General features: G+C 44.0%; 1 pseudogene; it reads left to right on the top strand.

Annotated features, from left to right (window-relative positions):
• The first annotated feature begins 125 nt into the window (after positions 1-125).
• LOC123727721 (39S ribosomal protein L13, mitochondrial-like) lies at positions 126-18214 on the top strand (annotated as a pseudogene).
• The last annotated feature ends 2288 nt before the right edge of the window (positions 18215-20502 follow it).

Genomic DNA, 20502 nt, shown 5'->3' with positions numbered 1-20502 from the left:
TCTTTGATGGGTTTCTCCCTAAAATATACCAATATCATCGGTTACATATTAGTAACCGAAAATGTATTACTTATCCATTCAGGATTTCAGGATCAGATTAACAATTTGGACCCAGGAACTGAGTTTTTATCCATGTTTCGACTCAAGACAACGCTGCACCATCTGCTCACATTGGGGGTCAATCTGAAATGATGTGCTCGTAATTCATGTAGTATGTCCAGTTTTACTAAATCTGCCCAGGTAATACTTTACTTTTACACATAACCACATGTGATCTCATTTTATTTAGAACTAGCATTAAATGTGTCACTGTTAGTTATATGCAAAACTCATCGCTTTCCGATGGTACATGTAGCTAACGCTAGCTAGCTATCCGCAATCTGTCCAGCTAGCTAATCTCTTTATTAAATCGTAGTCTTAAATTACAGTGGGATATTTTCTTGCAATGATTTATAGTATGCATTGAATCCGTGTGCCCAAGCCAGCCTGCAGCGACATGTTTGTGTCTTGAGAGCTGACAACTGTGTGTTGATGAGGGATGCTGTGCTACTACTGTGTCTGAAACTCTGAATTGACTTGATCTCTCTCTATTCCCCTTTATTCAGCAATGGGCTACCTTTGCCAGGTCGTGGTACCTGATAGACGCTCGGATGCAGCCTCCAGGGAAGATTGCCACTATGTGTGCAATCAGGCTACAGGGGGAAACACAAACCTATCTACCATGCACTGAGTAAGTAGACGGCTAGCTAGTATGCCCATTTAGAAATGTACGAATGATGTGTTTTCCTGAATGTGTGTGACTGTGCAATGCAGTTGATTTGAGTATTTCATTTGATGTTTCCTTCACAGCCAGCCAGGACACGTTCTCTATATTCAGAGATGTTTTTGCAGCTATAACAATGACCACATGGTGGGGCTAAAGGATCACTGTGAAACCAATAGACCACAACTATGCACATAACCAGAAGGCTCAGATAGTACCCACCACTTATTTTTCATCAACCGCCTTCAGCATTCTTTCAAAACCTGTGTCTCTTCACACTAATTTAATAGAATTTTATTTGACTGTGAGGTGAATGACTCATCACCTGATGTAAATGTCCATGTGTAAACCTTTATTGAACGAGGCAAGTCCAGTTAAATTCTTATTTACAATGACGGCCTACCCCGGCCAGCGCTGGGTCAATTGTGCGCCGCCCTATGGGATTCCTAATCACGGCCGGATGTGATACAGCCTGGATTCGAACCAGGTACTATAGTGACGCCTCTTGCACTGAGATGCAGTGCCTTACACCACTGCGCCACTCGGCAGCCCCTCGGGATAGAGAACCATGTCCGTTACTTTCCCCTCATCCCTGGAGCTGTGCTCTGTTAACGGCTGTGTGTGGCCAGGGACCCTGAGGGATAGAGAACCCTGTCCATTACTTTCCCCTCATCCCTGGAGCTGTGCTCTGTTAACGGCTGTGTGTGGCCAGGGACCCTGAGGGATAGAGAACCCTGTCCATTACTTTCCCCTCATCCCTGGAGCTGTGCTCTGTTAACGGCTGTGTGTGGCCAGGGACCCTGAGGGATAGAGAACCCTGTCCATTACTTTCCCCTCATCCCTGGAGCTGTGCTCTGTTAACGGCTGTGTGTGGCCAGGGACCCTGAGGGATAGAGAACCCTGTCCATTACTTTCCCCTCATCCCTGGAGCTGTGTTCTGTTAATGGCTGGAATCATATTCTATTAAATGTTTCATGCTGGTTGTTGAATGACCATTCAAACTAAGAAGGGGTTAATTCTCTTGTTTTATACAGTACCAGTCAAAGGTTTGGACACACCTACTCATTCAAGGGTTTTTAAAAAAATATATATATTTTCTACATTGTAGAATAATAGTGAAGACATCACAACTATGAAATAACACATGGAATCATGTAGTAACCAAAAAAAGTGTTTATCAAATCAAAATATATTTGATATTTTAGGTTCTTCAAAGTAGCCACCCTTGATGACAGCTTTTCACACTCTTGGTAGTCTCTCAGCCAGCTTCACCTGGAATGCTTTTCCAACAGTCTTGAAGGAGTTCCCACATATGCTGAGCACTTGTTGGCTGCTTTTCCTTCACTCTGTGGTCCAACTCATCCCAAACCATCTCAATTGGGTTGAGGTCGGGTGATTGTGGAGCCCAGGTCATCTGATGCAGCACTCCATCACTCTCCTTCTTGGTCGAATAGACCTTACACAGCCTGGAGGTGTGTTGGGTCATTGTCCTGTTGAAAAACAAATGATTGTCCCACTAAGCCCATTCCAGATGGTATGGCGTATCGCTGCAGAATGCTGTGGCAGCCATGCTGGTTAAGTGTGCCTCGAATTCTAATTAAATCACAGACAGTGTCACCAGCAAAGCACCCCCACACCACCTCCTCCATGCTCCATTCACCTACTCTGCGTCTCACAATGACAGAGTGGTTGGAACCAGAATTCTAAATGTTGGACTCTTCAGACCAAAGGACAGATTTCCACCGGTCTAATGTCCATTGCTCGTGTTTGTTGGCCCAAACACGTTTGTTCTTATTGGTGACCTTTAGTAGTGGTTTCTTTACAGCAGTTCCACCGTGACGGCCTGAACATCAACTGTTCTCCTCTGAAAGGTTGATGTTGAGGTGTGTCCATTACTTCAACTCTGCACATTTATTTGGGCTGGTAATTCTAATGAACTTATCCTCTGCAGCAGAGGTAACTCTGGGTCTTCCTTTCCTTTGGCGGTCCTCATGAGAGACAGTTTCATCATAACACTAGATGGTTTTTGCGACTGCACTTGAAGAAACGTTTAAAAGTTCTTGAAATTTTCCGGATTGACTGACCTTCATGTCTTAATGTAATGATGGACCCCTCTGAATCAGAGAGGTGCGGGGGACTGCCTTAATTGACATCTAGGTCATCAGCGCCTGGGGAACAGTGGGTTAACTGCCTTGCTCAGGGGCAGAACAACAGATTTTTACCTGTCAGCTCGGGGATTCGATCCAGCAACCGAAACGCTCTAACCACTAGGCTACCTGCAAGTCAACCACTTAGTCATCTATCATTCTCTACCCATATATCTAATTCAGAAACCACTTTTTTGTGGTGGCAGGCAATGGAATGATGCATCTTTTCCTGTTTTCCTTGATCATCTTTTGAAAGGACCTAAAGAACATCCCTTGGAACATGTCAGCAAAATGTGTTTCTATAGAGTTGGTGATGTTTCCTAATGAGCATGTGTCTCTGTGTTCCTCAGGTGATGTTGGAGACCATGTAGTAGTCATGAACACCAGACACATAGCCTTCTCTGGGAACAAATGGGAACAGAAGATGTACTCCTCTCACACCCAGTAAGGCCTTGCTCAGACTGTCTGTCTGTTACACATGGAATAACCAGTGAACACGAGCGAGTGTTATTCTGTACCTGTGTTTACTCATCAATCAAGAAGAACTTCATTGAAACATGAAGCATGTGAACTGATCTGTGTAATGAGGGATGTGGTTGACTAAGCCTATGTGTGTAAAGTTGATTGTCATACAAAAGTGTGCCTTCCTCAAAATTCAGTTTTGTTTCTTTCCCAAAGGTACCGGGTGGATTTAAACAAGTCACAGCCACCCAGCTACATTTGAAAGACCCCAAAGCGGTAAGTATTGCGAGTCAGTTTATTAGGTACACCTGTCTAGCACCGAGTCAGACCACCCTTTGCCTCCAGAACAGCCTGAATTCTTCGGGACCATTCCACAGGGATGCTGGTCCATGTTGACGCGATGGCATCACACAGTTGCTGCAGATTGGATGGTGGTACACCACAGCCACCAGCCTGTACCGTTGACACCAGGCAGGATGGGTCCATGGACTCTGCCATCAGCATGACTCAACAGAAACCGCGGTTCGTCGGACCAGGGAATGTTTTTCCACTCCTCAATTGACCAGTGTTGGTGATCATGTGCCCACTAGAGCCACTTCTTCTTGTTTTAGCTGATAGGAATGGAACCCGGTGTGGTCGTCTGCTGCAATAGCCCATCCATGACAAGGATGGACGAGATGTGCACTGTGAGATGCTGTCCAACACACCACTGCCACCAGCCTGTACCAGGTAGGACGGATCCACTTGTCCATGCTGCTTACGCCAAATCCTGACTGCCATCAGCATGACGTGACAAGAACCGGGATTCGTCGGAGCAGGCAATGTTTTTCCACTCCTCAATTGACCAGTGTTGGTGATCATGTGCCCACTAGAGCCACTTCTTCTTGTTTTAGCTGATAGGAATGGAACCCGGTGTGGTCGTCTGCTGCAATAGCCCATCCATGACAAGGATCGACTAGTTGTACGTTCTGAGATGCCGTTCTGCACACCACTGTTGTACTGTGCTGGTATTTGTCTGTTTGTGGCCCGCCTGTTAGCTTGCACGGTTCTTAGCCTTCTCCTTCCACCTCTCTCATCAACGAGCTGTTTTACAGGACTGCAGCTGACTGGATGTTTTGTGTTTGTCTCTCCGTTCTCTGTAAACTCTAGACATTGTCGTGTGTGAAAAGCCCAGGAATGCGGCCATTTCTGAGACACTGGATCCGACTCGCCTGGCACCGACGATCATACCGCGCTCAACGTCGCTTAGGTCGCTGGTTCTGCCCATTCTAACGTTCAATAGAAGGGTAACTGAATGCCTCGATGCCTGTCTGCCCTGCTTTATATAGCAAGCCACAGCCACGTGACGACTCACTGTCTGTAGGAGCGATCCATTTACGTGAACAGGGTGGTGTACCTAATAAACTGACCGGTTAGTTAACTACTGTTTTATTTGTGGGCTACTGCAGTCTGTTTGGAAACACTGAATAAACACTGTCCTCTCAGGTGTACCTATACAGTAACTTCAGCCTTTAAAGTTTCATTCCTAGGCCTGGATAAAGCTGCATTTCATAAGTCATCAAAATGTCAGAATTGCATGGCTTTCAGGTAGGAGTTGCATTTTGTGTTGCTGTTTTGTATCGATTCTATTTTTTTATTTGATGAAATATGAGCTATCCCACAGTTGTGTGACGTGTTCTGTCTATAAACGTTAGAAATGGCTCGCTGGTGTGAGCGAGAGAGAATGAATTATGGTGTAATTAATTGTCTGTCCTTGTAAGTCTCCCGTCCCTCCCATTCCTCTGGTTCCAGAGAGGTAGTGTTCTCCTGCAGAATCATCAGGGAGGATTTTAGACGTGTGCTTTTCAGACAGACACTTGTGTATTATCACAGACACACAGGATCTCTGCTGATGCAGGTCTGTCAGACGATTAGACCTTTAGGAGAGTGTCTGCTGTAATCTGGGGAAAGGCCTAGCTGGGTGTGCAGGAAGATAAAGGAGCAGCAGCACAGCTTATAAATAAAACTAAACCCATTTCAGCTTGAATTCGGCTATATATGTTTTCTCTCCTCTCTGCCTTGCTCTTATTTAGATAGATGGTGTTAATAATGTTTTAGTGTATACTTTTTGTTTGTGTTGCCTCAAATACATGAATGTTTCAACAGTGCCATCCCAAGTGGTTCACTGAGGAAATGTACCTATAGCTAAGCCCACATATATATTAATGAAATGTACCTATAGCTAAGCCCACATATATATTAATGAAATGTACCTATAGCTAAGCCCACATATATATTCCCACATATATATTAATTAAATGTACCTGTAGCTAAGCCCACATATATATTAATTAAATGTACCTATAGCTAAGCCCACATATATATTCATTAAATGTACCTATAGCTAAGCCCACATATATATTAATTAAATGTACCTATAGCTAACCCCACATATATATTAATTAAATGTACCTGTAGCTAAGCCCAAATATATATTCATTAAATGTACCTGTAGCTAAGCCCATATATATATTCATTAAATGTACCTGTAGCTAAGCCCACATATATATTCATTAAATGTACCTATAGCTAAGCCCACATATATATTCATTAAATGTACCTATAGCTAAGCCCACATATATATTCATTAAATGTACCTATAGCTAAGCCCACATATATATTCATTAAATGTACCTATAGCTAAGCCCACATATATATTCATTAAATGTACCTATAGCTAAGCCCACATATATATTCATTAAATGTACCTGTAGCTGACTGCCTGCCTGCCCCCAGGCCTCCCCAGCTCTGGCCTGCAGCCTCTCAACCCTCATCGCCCCCCTAGCCCTCTCCAAATCTCCTCTCTCAAATCAAATTCAAATCAAATCAAATTTATGTTTATATAGCCCTTCGTACATCAGCTGATATTCTCAAAGTGCTGTACAGAAACCCAGCCTAAAACCCCAAACAGCAAGCAATGCATGTGAAAGAAGCACGGTGGCTAGGAAAAACTCCCTAGGAAAAACTCCTTAGAAAGGCCAAAAACCTAGGAAGAAACCTAGAGAGGAACCAGGCTATGAGGGGTGGCCAGTCCTCTTCTGGCTGTGCAGGGTGGATATTATAACAGAACATGGTCAAGATGTTAAAATGTTAAAATGTTCATAAATGACCAGCATGGTCAAATAATAATAATCATAGTAGTTGTCGAGGGTGCAACAAGCACGTCCGGTGAACAGGTCAGGGTTCCATAGCCGCAGGCAGAACAGTTGAAACTGGAGCAGCAGCACGGCCAGGTGGACTGGGGACAGCAAGGAGTCATCATACCAGGTAGTCCTGAGGCATGGTCCTAGGGCTCAGGTCCTCCGAGAGAAAGACAGAAAGAGAGAAAGAGAGAATTAGAGAGAGCATATTTAAATACACACAGGACACCGGATAAGACAAGAGAAATACTCCAGATGTAACAGACTGACCCTAGCCCCCGACACATAAACTACTGCAGCATAAATACTGGAGGCTGAGACAGGAGGGATCAGAAGACACTGTGGCCCCATCCGATGATACCCCGGACAGGGCCAAACAGGCAGGATATAACCCCACCCACTTTGCCAAAGCACAGCCCCCACACCACTAGAGGGATGTCTCCAACCACCAACTTACCGTCCTAAGACAAGGCCGAGTATAGCCCACAACGATCTCCGCCATGGCACAACCCAAGGGGGGGCGCCAACCCAGACAGGAAGACCACGTCAGTGACTCAACCCACTCAAGTGACGCACCCCTCCCATGGACGGCATGGAAGAACACCAGTAGGCCAGTGACTCAGCCCCTGTAAAAGGGTTAGAGGCAGAGAATCCCAGTGGAAAGAGGGGAACCGGCAAGGCAGAGACAGCAAGGGCGGTTCGTTGCTCCAGCCTTTCCATTCACCTTCACACTCCTGGGCCAGACTATACTTAATCATAGGACCTACTGAAGAGATAAGTCTTCAGTAAAGACTTAAAGGTTGAGACTGAGTCTGCGTCTCTCACATTGGTAGGCAGAACATTCCATAAAAATGGAGCTCTATAGGAGAAAGCCCTACCTCCAGCCGTTTGCTTAGAAATTCTAGGGACAATTAGGAGGCCTGCGTCTTGTGACCGTAGCGTACGTGTAGGTATGTACGGCAGGACCAAATCGGAAAGATAGGTAGGAGCAAGCCCATGTAATGCTTTGTAGGTTAGCAGTAAAACCTTGAAATCAGCCCTTGCCTTAACAGGAAGCCAGTGTAGGGAGGCTAGCACTGGAGTAATATGATCAAATTTTTGGGTTCTAGTCAGGATTCTAGCAGCCGTATTTAGCACTAACTGAAGTTTATTTAGTGCTTTATCCGGGTAGCCGGAAAGTAGAGCATTGCAGTAGTCCAGCCTAGAAGTAACAAAAGCATGGATTAATTTTTCTGCGTCATTTTTGGACAGAACATTTCTGATTTTTGCAATGTTACGTAGATGGAAAAAAGCTGTCCTTGAAACAGTCTTGATATGTTCTTCAAAAGAGAGATCAGGGTCCAGAGTAACGCCGAGGTCCTTCACAGTTTTATTTGAGACGACTGTACAACCATCCAGATTAATTGTCAGATTCAACAGAAGATCTCTTTGTTTCTTGGGACCTAGAACAAGCATCTCTGTTTTGTCCGAGTTTAAAAGTAGAAAGTTTGCAGCCATCCACTTCTTTATGTCTGAAACACAGGCTTCTAGCGAGGGCAATTTTGGGGCTTCACCATGTTTCATTGAAATGTACAGCTGTGTGTCGTCCGCATAGCAGTGAAATTTAACATTATGTTTTCGAATGACATCCCCAAGAGGTAAAATATATAGTGAAAACAATAGTGGTCCTAAAACGGAACCTTGAGGAACACCGAAATTTACAATTGATTTGTCAGAGGACAAACCATTCACAAAGACAAACTGATATCTTTCCGACAGATAAGATCTAAACCAGGCCAGAACTTGTCCATGTAGACCTATTTGGGTTTCCAATCTCTCCAAAAGAATGTGGTGATCGATGGTATCAAAAGCGGCACTAAGATCTAGGAGCACGAGGACAGATGCAGAGCCTCCGTCTGACGTCATTAAAAGGTCATTTACCACCTTCACAAGTGCAGTCTCAGTGCTATGATGGGGTCTAAAACCAGACTGAAGCGTTTCGTATACATTGTTTGTCTTCAGGAAGGCAGTGAGTTGCTGTGCAACAGCTTTTTCTAAAATTTTTGAGAGGAATGGAAGATTCGATATAGGCCGATAGTTTTTTATAATTTCTGGATCAAGATTCGGCTTTTTCAAGAGAGGCTTTATTACTGCCACTTTTAGTGAGCTTGGTACACATCCGGTGGATAGAGAGCCGTTTATTATGTTCAACATAGGAGGGCCAAGCACAGGAAGCAGCTCTTTCAGTAGTTTAGTTGGAATAGGGTCCAGTATGCAGCTTGAGGGTTTGGAGGCCATGATTATTTTCATCACTGCGTCAAGAGATATAGTACTAAAACACTTTAGTATCTCCCTTGATCCTAGGTCCTGGCAGAGTTGTGTAGACTCAGGACAATGGAGCTTTGGAGGAATACCCAGATTTAAAGAGGAGTCTGTAATTTGCTTTCTAATGATCATGATCTTTTCCTCAAAGAAGTTCATAAATTTATTACTGCTGAAGTGAAAGCCATCCTCCATTTGCGAAGGCTGCTTTTTAGTTAGCTTTGCGACAGTATCAAAAAGAAATTTTGGATTGTTCCTATTTTCCTCAATTAAGTTGGAAAAATAGGATGATCGAGCAGCAGTGAGGGCTCTTCGATACTGCACGGTACTGTCTTTCCAAGCTAGTCGGAAGACTTCCAGTTTGGTGTGGCGCCATTTCCGTTCCAATTTTCTGGAAGCTTGCTTCAGAGCTCGTGTATTTTCTGTATACCAGGGAGCTAGTTTCTTATGACAGATGTTTTTAGTTTTTAGGGGTGCAACTGCATCTAGGGTATTGCGCAAGGTTAAATTGAGTTCCTCGGTTAGGTGGTTAACTGATTTTTGTCCTCTGACGTCCTTGGGTAGGCAGAGGCAGTCTGGAAGGGCATCAAGGAATCTTTGGGTTGTCTGAGAATTTATAGCACGACTTTTAATGCTCCTTGGTTGGGGTCTGAGCAGATTATTTGTTGCAATTGCAAACGTAATAAAATGGTGGTCCGATAGTCCAGGATTATGAGGAAAAACATTTAGATCCACAACATTTATTCCATGGGACAAAACTAGGTCCAGAGTATGACTGTGGCAGTGAGTAGGTCCAGAGACATGTTGGACAAAACCCACTGAGTCGATGATGGCTCCGAAAGCCTTTTGGAGTGGGTCTGAATATTAGAATATTATCTGCTATGACTACAAGATCCGATAGGAATTCAGGGAACTCAGTGAGGAACACTGCATATGGCCCAGGAGGCCTGTAAACAGTAGCTATAAAAAGTGAGTGAGTAGGCTGCATAGATTTCATGACTAGAAGCTCAAAAGACGAAAACGTCATTGTTTTTTTTTTTGTAAATTGAAATTTGCTATCGTAAATGTTAGCAACACCTCCGCCTTTGCCGGATGCACGGGGGGTATGGTCACTAGTGTAACCAGGGGGTGAGGCCTCATTTAACACAGTAAATTCATCAGGCTTAAGCCATGTTTCAGTCAGGCCAATCACATCAAGATTATTATCAGTGATTAGTTCATTGACTATAACTGCCTTGGAAGTGAGGGATCTAACATTAAGTAACCCAATTTTGAGATGTGAGGTATCACCATCTCTTTCAATAATGGCAGGAATGGAGGAGGTCTTTATACTAGTGAGATTGCTAAAGCGAACACCGCCATTTTTAATTTTGCCCAACCTAGATCGAGGCACAGACACGGTCTCAATGGGGGAAAGCTGAGCTGACTACGCTGACTGTGCTAGTGGCAGACTCCACTAAGCTGGCAGGCTGGCTAACAGCCTGCTGCCTGGCCTGCACCCTATTTCATTGTGGAGCTAGAGGAGTTAGAGCCCTGTCTATGTTCGTAGATAAGATGAGAGCACCCCTCCAGCTAGGATGGAGTCCGTCACTCCTCAACAGGCCAGGCTTGGTCCTGTTTGTGGGTGAGTCCCAGAAAGAGGGCCAATTATCTACAAATTCTATATTTTGGGAGGGGCAGAAAACAGTTTTCAACCAGCGATTGAGTTGTGAGACTCTGCTGTAGAGCTCATCACTCCCCCTAACTGGGAGGGGGCCAGAGACAATTAATCGATGCCGACACATCTTTCTAGCTGATTTACACGCTGAAGCTATGTTGCGCTTGGTGACCTCTGACTGTTTCATCCTAACATCGTTGGTGCTGACGTGGATAACAATATCTCTATACTCTCTACACTCGCCAGTTTTAGCTTTAGCCAGCACCGTCTTTAGATTAGCCTTAACGTCGGTAGCCCTGCCCCCTGGTAAACAGTGTATGATCGCTGGATGATTAGTTTTAAGTCTAATACTGCGGGTAATGGAGTCGCCAATGACTAGGGTTTTCAATTTGTCAGAGCTAATGGTGGGAGCCGTCGGCGTCTCAGACCCCACAACGGGAGGAGTAGAGACCAGAGAAGTCTCGGCCTCCGACTCCGACTCGCTTAATGGGGAGAACCGGTTGAAAGTTTCTGTCGGCTGAATAAGCGACACCGGTTGAGCATTCCTACAGCGTTTCCCTCCAGAAGCCATGAGAAAGATGTCCGGCTGCGGGGACCGTGCGAGGGGGTTTATACTAACGTTACTATCTGTACTTACTGGTGGCACAGACGCTGTTTCATCCTTTCCTACACTGAAATTGCCCTTGCCTAACGATCGCGTCTGAAGCTGGGCTTGCAGCACAGCTATCCTTGCCGTAAGGCGATCGTTCTCCTGTATATTATAAGTACAACGACTACAATTAGAAGGCATCATGTTAATGTTACTTAGCTTCGGCTGTTTGAAGTCCTGACGAACCATGTCCAGATAAAACCTCCGGGGTGAAAAAGTTGAATGAAAAAAGTTGAGTGAGGGAAAAATGTAAAATATACTGTAATGAAAAAGTAAAAAACCGTCAGGTAGCAAAGTAAGATCGGCAACAAAACGCACAGCAGCGTAAACAAGTCTGCAAGTTGTGACCGGAAACAGGAAACAGGAAATGAAGCACTGAGCAATCTCTCCCCCAGCCCACCTCTCCCTAACTGTCCTCATCCCTCTCCTCAGGCTCCTCCCCAGCCAGTTACATCTCCCTTCCCCTCCTCTCTCTCCCCATCCGTCTCCAGCCCTCCTCAGGCTCCTCCCCAGCCAGTTACATCTCCCTTCCCCTCCTCTCTCTCCCCATCCGTCTCCAGCCCTCCTCAGGCTCCTCCCCAGCCAGTTACATCTCCCTTCCCCTCCTCTCTCTCCCCATCCGTCTCCAGCCCTCCTCAGGCTCCTCCCCAGCCAGTTACATCTCCCTTCCCCTCCTCTCTCTCCCCATCCGTCTCCAGCCCTCCTCAGGCTCCTCCCCAGCCAGTTACATCTCCCTTCCCCTCCTCTCTCTCCATCCGTCTCCAGCCCTCCTCAGGCTCCTCCCCAGCCAGTTACATCTCCCTTCCCCTCCTCTCTCTCCCCATCCGTCTCCAGCCCTCCTCAGGCTCCTCCCCAGCCAGTTACATCTCCCTTCCCCTCCTCTCTCTCCATCCGTCTCCAGCCCTCCTCAGGCTCCTCTAGCACGTTACACCTCCATTAATGAGATGGATGCATGTCTCTAGCTGAGTTATTCCAGCGGGGGGAGAATCTATCAGAGGTAATTGTGGGTAATGATCACGTTGGGGTGACATCCACCTTCTGTATCCGTGGTGACGGATGGTGTCCCTATACAACACACATCCGTCTTCCACACACCACGGTCGTCATTTAACAGGAATAGGACTGACTAATTTTCACAGGGGATAGATATGTATGAAGGGATTAAGCTGGAAATGGTAGATGAGAGAAAGTCAAATATGAAGAGATTTTCACTTCATTATGACATTTGGATTTTTCTTCCCCTCACTTGGTATTCTTATTGCAGAGGATGGATTTGAGTGGTGGACGGTTATGTAGGAATAACATGTCATTTTGATGGTCGGTTTGCCAATGGAAGGAGGGAGGGACAGAGGGGCAGAGGCACTTTTTATGTAACCTTTATTTAACTAGGCAAGTCAGTTAACCTGTTAGGGCTAGGGGGCAGTATTGACACGGCTGGATAAAAAAACGTACCCGATTTAATCTGGTTACCACTCCTACCCAGTAACTAGAATATGCATATACTTATTACATATGGATAGAAAACACCCTAAAGTTTCTAAAACTGTTTGAATGGTGTCTGTGAGTATAACAGAACTCAAATGGCAGGTCAAAACCTGAGAGATTCCTTTACAGGAAGTGGCCTGTCTGACCATTTCTGGAACTTCTTTGCCATCTCTATCTTTTACTAAGGATCTCTGCTCTAACGTGACACTTCCTACGTCGTCCATAGGTGCTCAGAGCCCGGGAAAAACCTGAATGTCGTCATCCCAGCCCCAGGCTGAAACACATTATCGCCTTTCTCAAGTGGCCGATCAAGGGACTCTGGGCTTAGGCGCGTGACCTGACCGCCCCGTCTTTGTGATTTTTTCCTCTGTTTGCCGAAAAGGAGATTCCCGGTCGGAATATTATCGCTTTTCACGAGAAAAATGGCATAAAAATTGATTTTAAACAGTGGTTGACATGCTTCGAAGTACGGTAATGGAATATTTCGAATTTTTTTGTCACGAATTGCGCCATGCGCACGACCCTTCTTTACCATTTCGGATAGTGTCTGGAACGCATCGAACAAAACGCCGCTATTCGGATATAACGATGGATTATTTTGGACCAAACCAACATTTGTTATTGAAGTAGCAGTCCTGGGAGTGCATTCTGACGAAGACAACAAAAGGTAATCAAACTTTTATAATAGTAAATATGATTATGGTGAGTGCTAAACTTGCCGGGTGTCTAAATAGCTAGCCCATGATGCCTGGGCTATGTACTTAGAATATTGCGAAATGTGCTTTCACCAAAAAGCTATTTTAAAATCGGACATATCGAGTGCATAGAGGAGGTCTGTATCTATAATTCTTAAAATAATTGTTATGCTTTTTGTGAACGTTTATCGTGAGTAATTTAGTAAAATGTTAGCGAATTCCCCGGAAGTTTGCTAGTTCTGAACGTCACATGCTAATGTAAAAAGCTGGTTTTTGATATAAATATGAACTTGATTGAACAAAACATGCATGTATTGTATAACATAATGTCCTAGGGTTGTCATCTGATGAAGATCATCAAAGGTTAGTGCTGCATTTAGCTGTCTTCTGGGTTTTTGTGACATTATATGCTAGCTTGAAAAATGGGTGTCTGATTATTTCTGGCTTGGTACTCTGCTGACATAATCTAATGTTTTGCTTTCGTTGTAAAGCCTTTTTGAAATCGGACAGTGTGGTTAGATTAACGAGAGTCTTGTCTTTAAATAGCTGTAAAATAGTCATATGTTTGAGAAATTGAAGTAATAGGATTTTTAAGGTTTTGAAAATCGCGCCACAGGCTTCAAGTGGCTGTTACGTAGGTGGGACGAATTCGTCCCGCCTAGCCCATAGAGGTTAAGAACAAATTCTTATTTACAATGACGGCCTACCAGGGAACAGTGGGTTAACTGCCTTGTTCAGGGCAGAATAACAGATTTTTACCTTGTCAGCTCAGGGATTCGATCCAGCAACCTTTCGGTTACTGGCCCAACGCTCTAACCACTAGGCTACCTGCCTCCCCCGTGCTGAGCATTCAGGGTATTAGTTCAAGGATAACACCATTTCTTTCATATGACCTAAATGATTTGCTACCAGTTGGCTCCAAGAAACACTGAATATGTTTCACACCACAGAGTGAGGGAGGGATACGAGGAATAGAACCAGCCTGTTAAAATGGTAGGAGAATATTAAAGGGGTCTATAAAGTCGTCTACAGGGGAGATTGCTCAGTACTCTTTCTATCTAGAGAGGGTAAGGTGGAGATATTACCATATTGCTTAAACCTCATTCTCTCAGATCCACCCAAGTGTCTCTAGGGGTAGGGCTGAATAGAGGGGTTGTTTCTGGACAGGGTCATAGAGAACAGACATGAGGGGTATAGTACAAAGAAGAACAATTATTTAACCAGCTAACGTTGATAAACAACCAGAAATATCTATTGTTTTTCTGTTTCATTAAGAAAGCTAAACTTAGATATGTGTTTTTGGTTGTTGGGTAAATTAGACCATGCCCATTTTCAAGCATATCTTTCTAAAAACAAATGAGGGAAGTTAGCTGGCTAACAACTCATTGATCCTGCTTAGTAGTACACCCGTCTGGACCTAACAGGATCTCCACTGGTCACCACTGGAGACATATTAAAGATGGGTCAATGATGGACCTCGACCTTGCTCTTCTCCAGAGCTGTAACCATGACAACCCTGATCCAACTGTCTTACATCAAATGTCTGTGTTAGTGTCCCAAATGGCACCCTATTCCCTATTTAGTGTGCTAGGATTCCCTATATAGTGTGCTAGGACTCCCTACATAGTGCGCTAGGACTCCCTACATAGTGCGCTAGGACTCCCTATATAGTGCGCTAGGACTCCCTACATAGTGCGCTAGGACTCCCTACATAGTGCGCTAGGACTCCCTACATAGTGCGCTAGGATACCCTATATAGTGCGCTAGGACTCCCTACATAGTGCGCTAGGATACCCTATATAGTGTGCTAGGACTCCCTACATAGTGCGCTAGGACTCCCTATATAGTGCGCTAGGACTCCCTACATAGTGCGCTAGGACTCCCTACATAGTGCGCTAGGATTCCCTACATAGTGCGCTAGGATACCCTATATAGTGCAATAGGATTCCCTATATACCTCAGCCACGCTCAAGGTCCTAAACGATATCTTAACAGCCATCGATAAGAAACAATACTGTGCTACCATATTCATCGACCTGGCCAAGGTTTTCGACTCTGTCAATCACCACATCCTCATTGGCAGACTCAATAGCCTTGGTTTCTCAAATGATTGCCTCGTCTGGTTCACCAACTACTTCTCTGATAGAGTTCAGTGTGTCAAATCTGAGGGCCTGTTGTCCGGACCTCTGGCAGTCTCTATGGGGGTGCCACAGGGTTCAATTCTTGGGCCGACTCTTTTCTCTGTATACATCAATGATGTCGCTGTTGCTGCTGGTGAGTCTCTGATCCACCTCTACGCAGACGACACCATTCTGTATACTTCTGGCCCTTCTTTGGACACTGTGTTAACTACCCTCCAGACGAGCTTCAATGCCATACAACTCTCCTTCCGTGGCCTCCAACTGCTCTTAAATGCTAGTAAAACTAAATGCATGCTCTTCAACCGATCGCTGTCCGCACCTGCCCGCCCGTCCAGCATCACTACTCTGGACGGTTCTGACTTAGAATATGTGGACAACTACAAATACCTAGGTGTCTGGTTAGACTGTAAACTCTCCTTCCAGACTCACATCAAACATCTCCAATCCAAAGTTAAATCTAGAATTGGCTTCCTATTTCGCAACAAAGCATCTTTCACTCATGCTGCCAAATATACCCTAGTAAAACTGACCATCCTACCGATCCTCGACTTCGGCGATGTCATTTACAAAATAGCCTCCAAAATAGCCTCCATAAATTGGATGCAGTCTATCACAGTGCCATCCGTTTTGTCACCAAAGCCCCATATACTACCCACCACAGCGACCTGTACGCTCTCGTTGGCTGGCCCTCGCTTCATACAAACCCACTGGCTCCAGGTCATCTACAAGACCCTGCTAGGTAAAGTTCCCCCTTATCTCAGCTCGCTGGTCACCATAGCAGCACCCACCTGTAGCACGCTCTCCAGCAGGTATATCTCTCTGGTCACCCCCAAAGCCAATTCCTCCTTTGGCCGTCTCTCCTTCCAGTTCTCTGCTGCCAATGACTGGAACGAACTACAAAAATCTCTGAAACTGGAAACACTTATCTCCCTCACTAGCTTTAAGCACCAGCTGTCAGAGCAGCTCACAGATTACTGCACCTGTACATAGCCCATCTATAATTTAGCCCAAACAACTACCTCTTCCCCTACTGTATTTATTTATTTATTTTGCTCCTTTGAACCCCATTATTTCTATTTCTACTTTGCACTTTCTTCCACTGTAAATCTACCATTCCAGTGTTTTACTTACTATATTGTATTTACTTTGCCACATGGCCTTTTTTGCCTTTACCTCCCTTATCTCACCTCATTTGCTCACATTGTATATAGACTTATTTTTCTACTATATTATTGACTGTATGTTTGTTTTACTCCATGTGTAACTCTGTGTTGTTGTATATGTCGAACTGCTTGCTTTATCTTGGCCAGGTCGCAATTGTAAATGACAACTTGTTCTCAACTAGTCTACCTGGTTAAATAAAGGTGAAATAAAATAAATGTAGTGCAATAGGATTCCCTATATAGTGCAATAGGATTCCCTATATAGTGCAATAGGATTCCCTATATAGTGTAATAGGATTCCCTATATAGTGCAATAGGATTCCCTATATAGTGCAATAGGATTCCCTATATAGTGCAATAGGATTCCCTATATAGTGCAATAGGATTCCCTATATAGTGCAATAGGATTCCCTATATAGTGCAATAGGATTCCCTATATAGTGTAATAGGATTCCCTATATAGTGCAATAGGATTCCCTATATAGTGCAATAGGATTCCCTATATAGTGTAATAGGATTCCCTATATAGTGCAATAGGATTCCCTATATAGTGTAATAGGATTCCCTATATAGTGCAATAGGATTCCCTATATAGTGCAATAGGATTCCCTATATAGTGCGCTAAGGTGCCATTAGGGACTGAATCTGAGTAGCCTATCCAATCGATGGATCCAGAGTTCAATGATTGATCCTTCTTCTCCTTCCTTCTTTCTTCTTCTACCTCCAGATAGTAAAGCTGGCAGTGTACGGGATGCTGCCTAGGAACCTCTCCAGAAGGACCATGATGCAACGGCTACACCTCTTCCCTGAAGATGTAACACTTGTCTTTTAAGACTTTGACATCTAATATGTGTGAAAATGAAATGACAAGTTTTAGTAAAAAGAATGACGCCACACACTACACCTCTTCCCTGAAGATAAAATAACTGCTCTTTATTCCCCTGTTGTGGACTGAATATGTCTTGACATGTTGATTTGATTGATTAAATTTGTTTCATCATTTTAAATGACGACATATTCAGCCAAGAACAAGCAGAACAGAAATATCAGCGATAACACAAGTCTGACTTGTTTCCAATAAACACAAGTCTGACTTGTTTCCAATAAACACAAGACTGACTTGTTTCCAATAAACACAAGTCTGACTTGTTTCCAATAAACACAAGTCTGACTTGTTTCCAATAAACACAAGTCTGACTTGTTTTCATTGTGGTAAAGCATTTAGACAAGTCTAGTCTGACTGTAGCTTCTCTGCCCATTTATACGGTATATAAATATAAAAGTCTTATTTTCCCTTGACTTGCACCTCTCTCTTACCCAGGTGTTTTTTCCCTCTCTGAAAAGTGAAGACACCTACAGACCTAAGTCTGTGTTCCTGTCCCTGGCTAGAGCCTAGGTGCCATACAGATCCATGAAATGACTATGTTGTATGTAATTGTATGGCAGGATCTTCCTGAGGACATCCTTCTGAACCTGACAGAGGAGCTGCCTCAGCCCAGAGAGATCCCTCGCAGACTGAATGAGTACAGCCAGGAGGAACGAGAAGCCTTCCCCACTCTATGGACCCCGTGAGTAGCTTCTTCTCCCGGTCTTCCTCCATGGACGCAGACATGCAAACACACACCCTCTCTCTCACATCTTCACACACACACACCATCCTTAATCACACCCACATATCCTCACACACACACACAGCTCTCTCCACCCCGACCTGCACTGAACCTCTATCTCATTTAGAACAGCCTGGTTTATAGAGGAACAGCCTGGTCTATAGAGGAACAGCCAGGTCAATAGAGGAACAGACTGGTTTATAGAGGAACAGACACATTTAGAACAGCCTGGTTTATAGAGGAACAGCCTGGTTTATAGAGGAACAGACACATTTAGAACAGTCTGGTTTATAGAGGAACAGACACATTTAGAACAGCCTGGTTTATAGAGGCACAGCCTGGTTTATAGAGGAACAGACACATTTAGAACAGCCTGGTTTATAGAGGAACAGACACATTTAGAACAGTCTGGTTTATAGAGGAACAGACACATTTAGAACAGCCTGGTTTATAGAGGAACAGACACATTTAGAACAGCCTGGTTTATAGAGGAACAGCCTGGTTTATAGAGGCACAGACACATTTAGAACAGCCTGGTTTATAGAGGCACCGACACATTTAGAACAGCCTGGTTTATAGAGGAACAGCCTGGTTTATAGAGGCACCGACACATTTAGAACAGCCTGGTTTATAGAGGAACAGCCTGGTTTATAGAGGAACAGCCTGGTTTATAGAGGAACAGCCTGGTTTATTGAGGAACAGACACATTTAGAACAGTCTGGTTTATAGAGGAACAGACACATTTAGAACAGCCTGGTTTATAGAGGAACAGCCTGGTTTATAGAGGAACAGACACATTTAGAACAGTCTGGTTTATAGAGGAACAGACACATTTAGAACAGACTGGTTTATAGAGGAACAGCCTGGTTTATAGAGGAACAGACACATTTAGAACAGTCTGGTTTATAGAGGTACAGCCTGGTTTATAGAGGAACAGACACATTTAAGAACAGTCTGGTTTATAGAGGAACAGCCTGGTTTATAGAGGAACAGACACATTTAATAACAGCCTGGTTTATAGAGGAACAGACACATTTAGAACAGCCTGGTTTATAGAGGAACAGCCTGGTTTATAGAGGAACCGACACATTTAATAACAGCCTGGTTTATAGAGGAACAGACACATTTAGAACAGTCTGGTTTATAGAGGAACAGACACATTTAGAACAGACTGGTTTATAGAAGAACAGCCTGGTTTATAGAGGAACAGACACATTTAATAACAGCCTGGATTATAGAGGAACAAACACATTTAGAACAGTCTGGTTTATAGAGGAACAGCCTGGTTTATAGAGGAACAGACTCATTTAGAACAGCCTGGTTTATAGAGGAACAGACTCATTTAGAACAGCCTGGTTTATAGAGGAACAGACACATTTAGAACAGTCTGGTTTATAGAGGAACAGTCTGGTTTATAGAGGAACAGACACATTTAGAACAGCCTGGTTTATAGAGGAACAGACACATTTAGAACAGCCTGGTTTATAGAGGAACAGTCTGGTTTATAGAGGAACAGACACATTTAGAACAGCCTGGTTTATAGAGGAACAGACACATTTAGAACAGCCTGGTTTATAGAGGAACAGTCTGGTTTATAGAGGAACAGACACATTTAGAACAGCCTGGTTTATAGAGGAACAGACACATTTAGAACAGTCTGGTTTATAGAGGAACAGTCTGGTTTATAGAGGAACAGACACATTTAATAACAGCCTGGTTTATAGAGGAACAGACACATTTAGAACAGTCTGGTTTATAGAGGCACAGACACATTTAATAACAGCCTGGTTTATAGAGGAACAGACACATTTAGAACAGTCTGGTTTATAGAGGAACAGACACATTTAGAACAGCCTGGTTTATAGAGGAACAGCCTGGTTTATAGAGGAACAGACACATTTAGAACAGCCTGGTTTATAGAGGAACAGACACATTTAGAACAGCCTGGTTTATAGAGGAACAGCCTGGTTTATAGAGGAACAGCCTGGTTTATAGAGGAACATACACATTTAGAACAGCCTGGTTTATAGAGGAACAGACACATTTAAAACAGCCTGGTTTATAGAGGAACAGCCTGGTTTATAGAGGAACAGACACATTTAAAACAGCCTGGTTTATAGAGGAACACACATTTAGAACAGCCTGGTTTATAGAGGAACAGCCTGGTTTATAGAGGAACAGACACATTTAGAACAGTCTGGTTTATAGAGGCACAGACACATTTAGAACAGTCTGGTTTATAGAGGAACA

This window comes from Salmo salar, chromosome ssa02 (assembly GCF_905237065.1).
Source record: "Salmo salar chromosome ssa02, Ssal_v3.1, whole genome shotgun sequence".
NCBI lineage: Eukaryota > Metazoa > Chordata > Actinopteri > Salmoniformes > Salmonidae > Salmo > Salmo salar.
The sequence above is the reverse complement of the archived record's forward strand: the minus strand, read 5'-3'. Positions and strand labels throughout refer to the sequence as shown.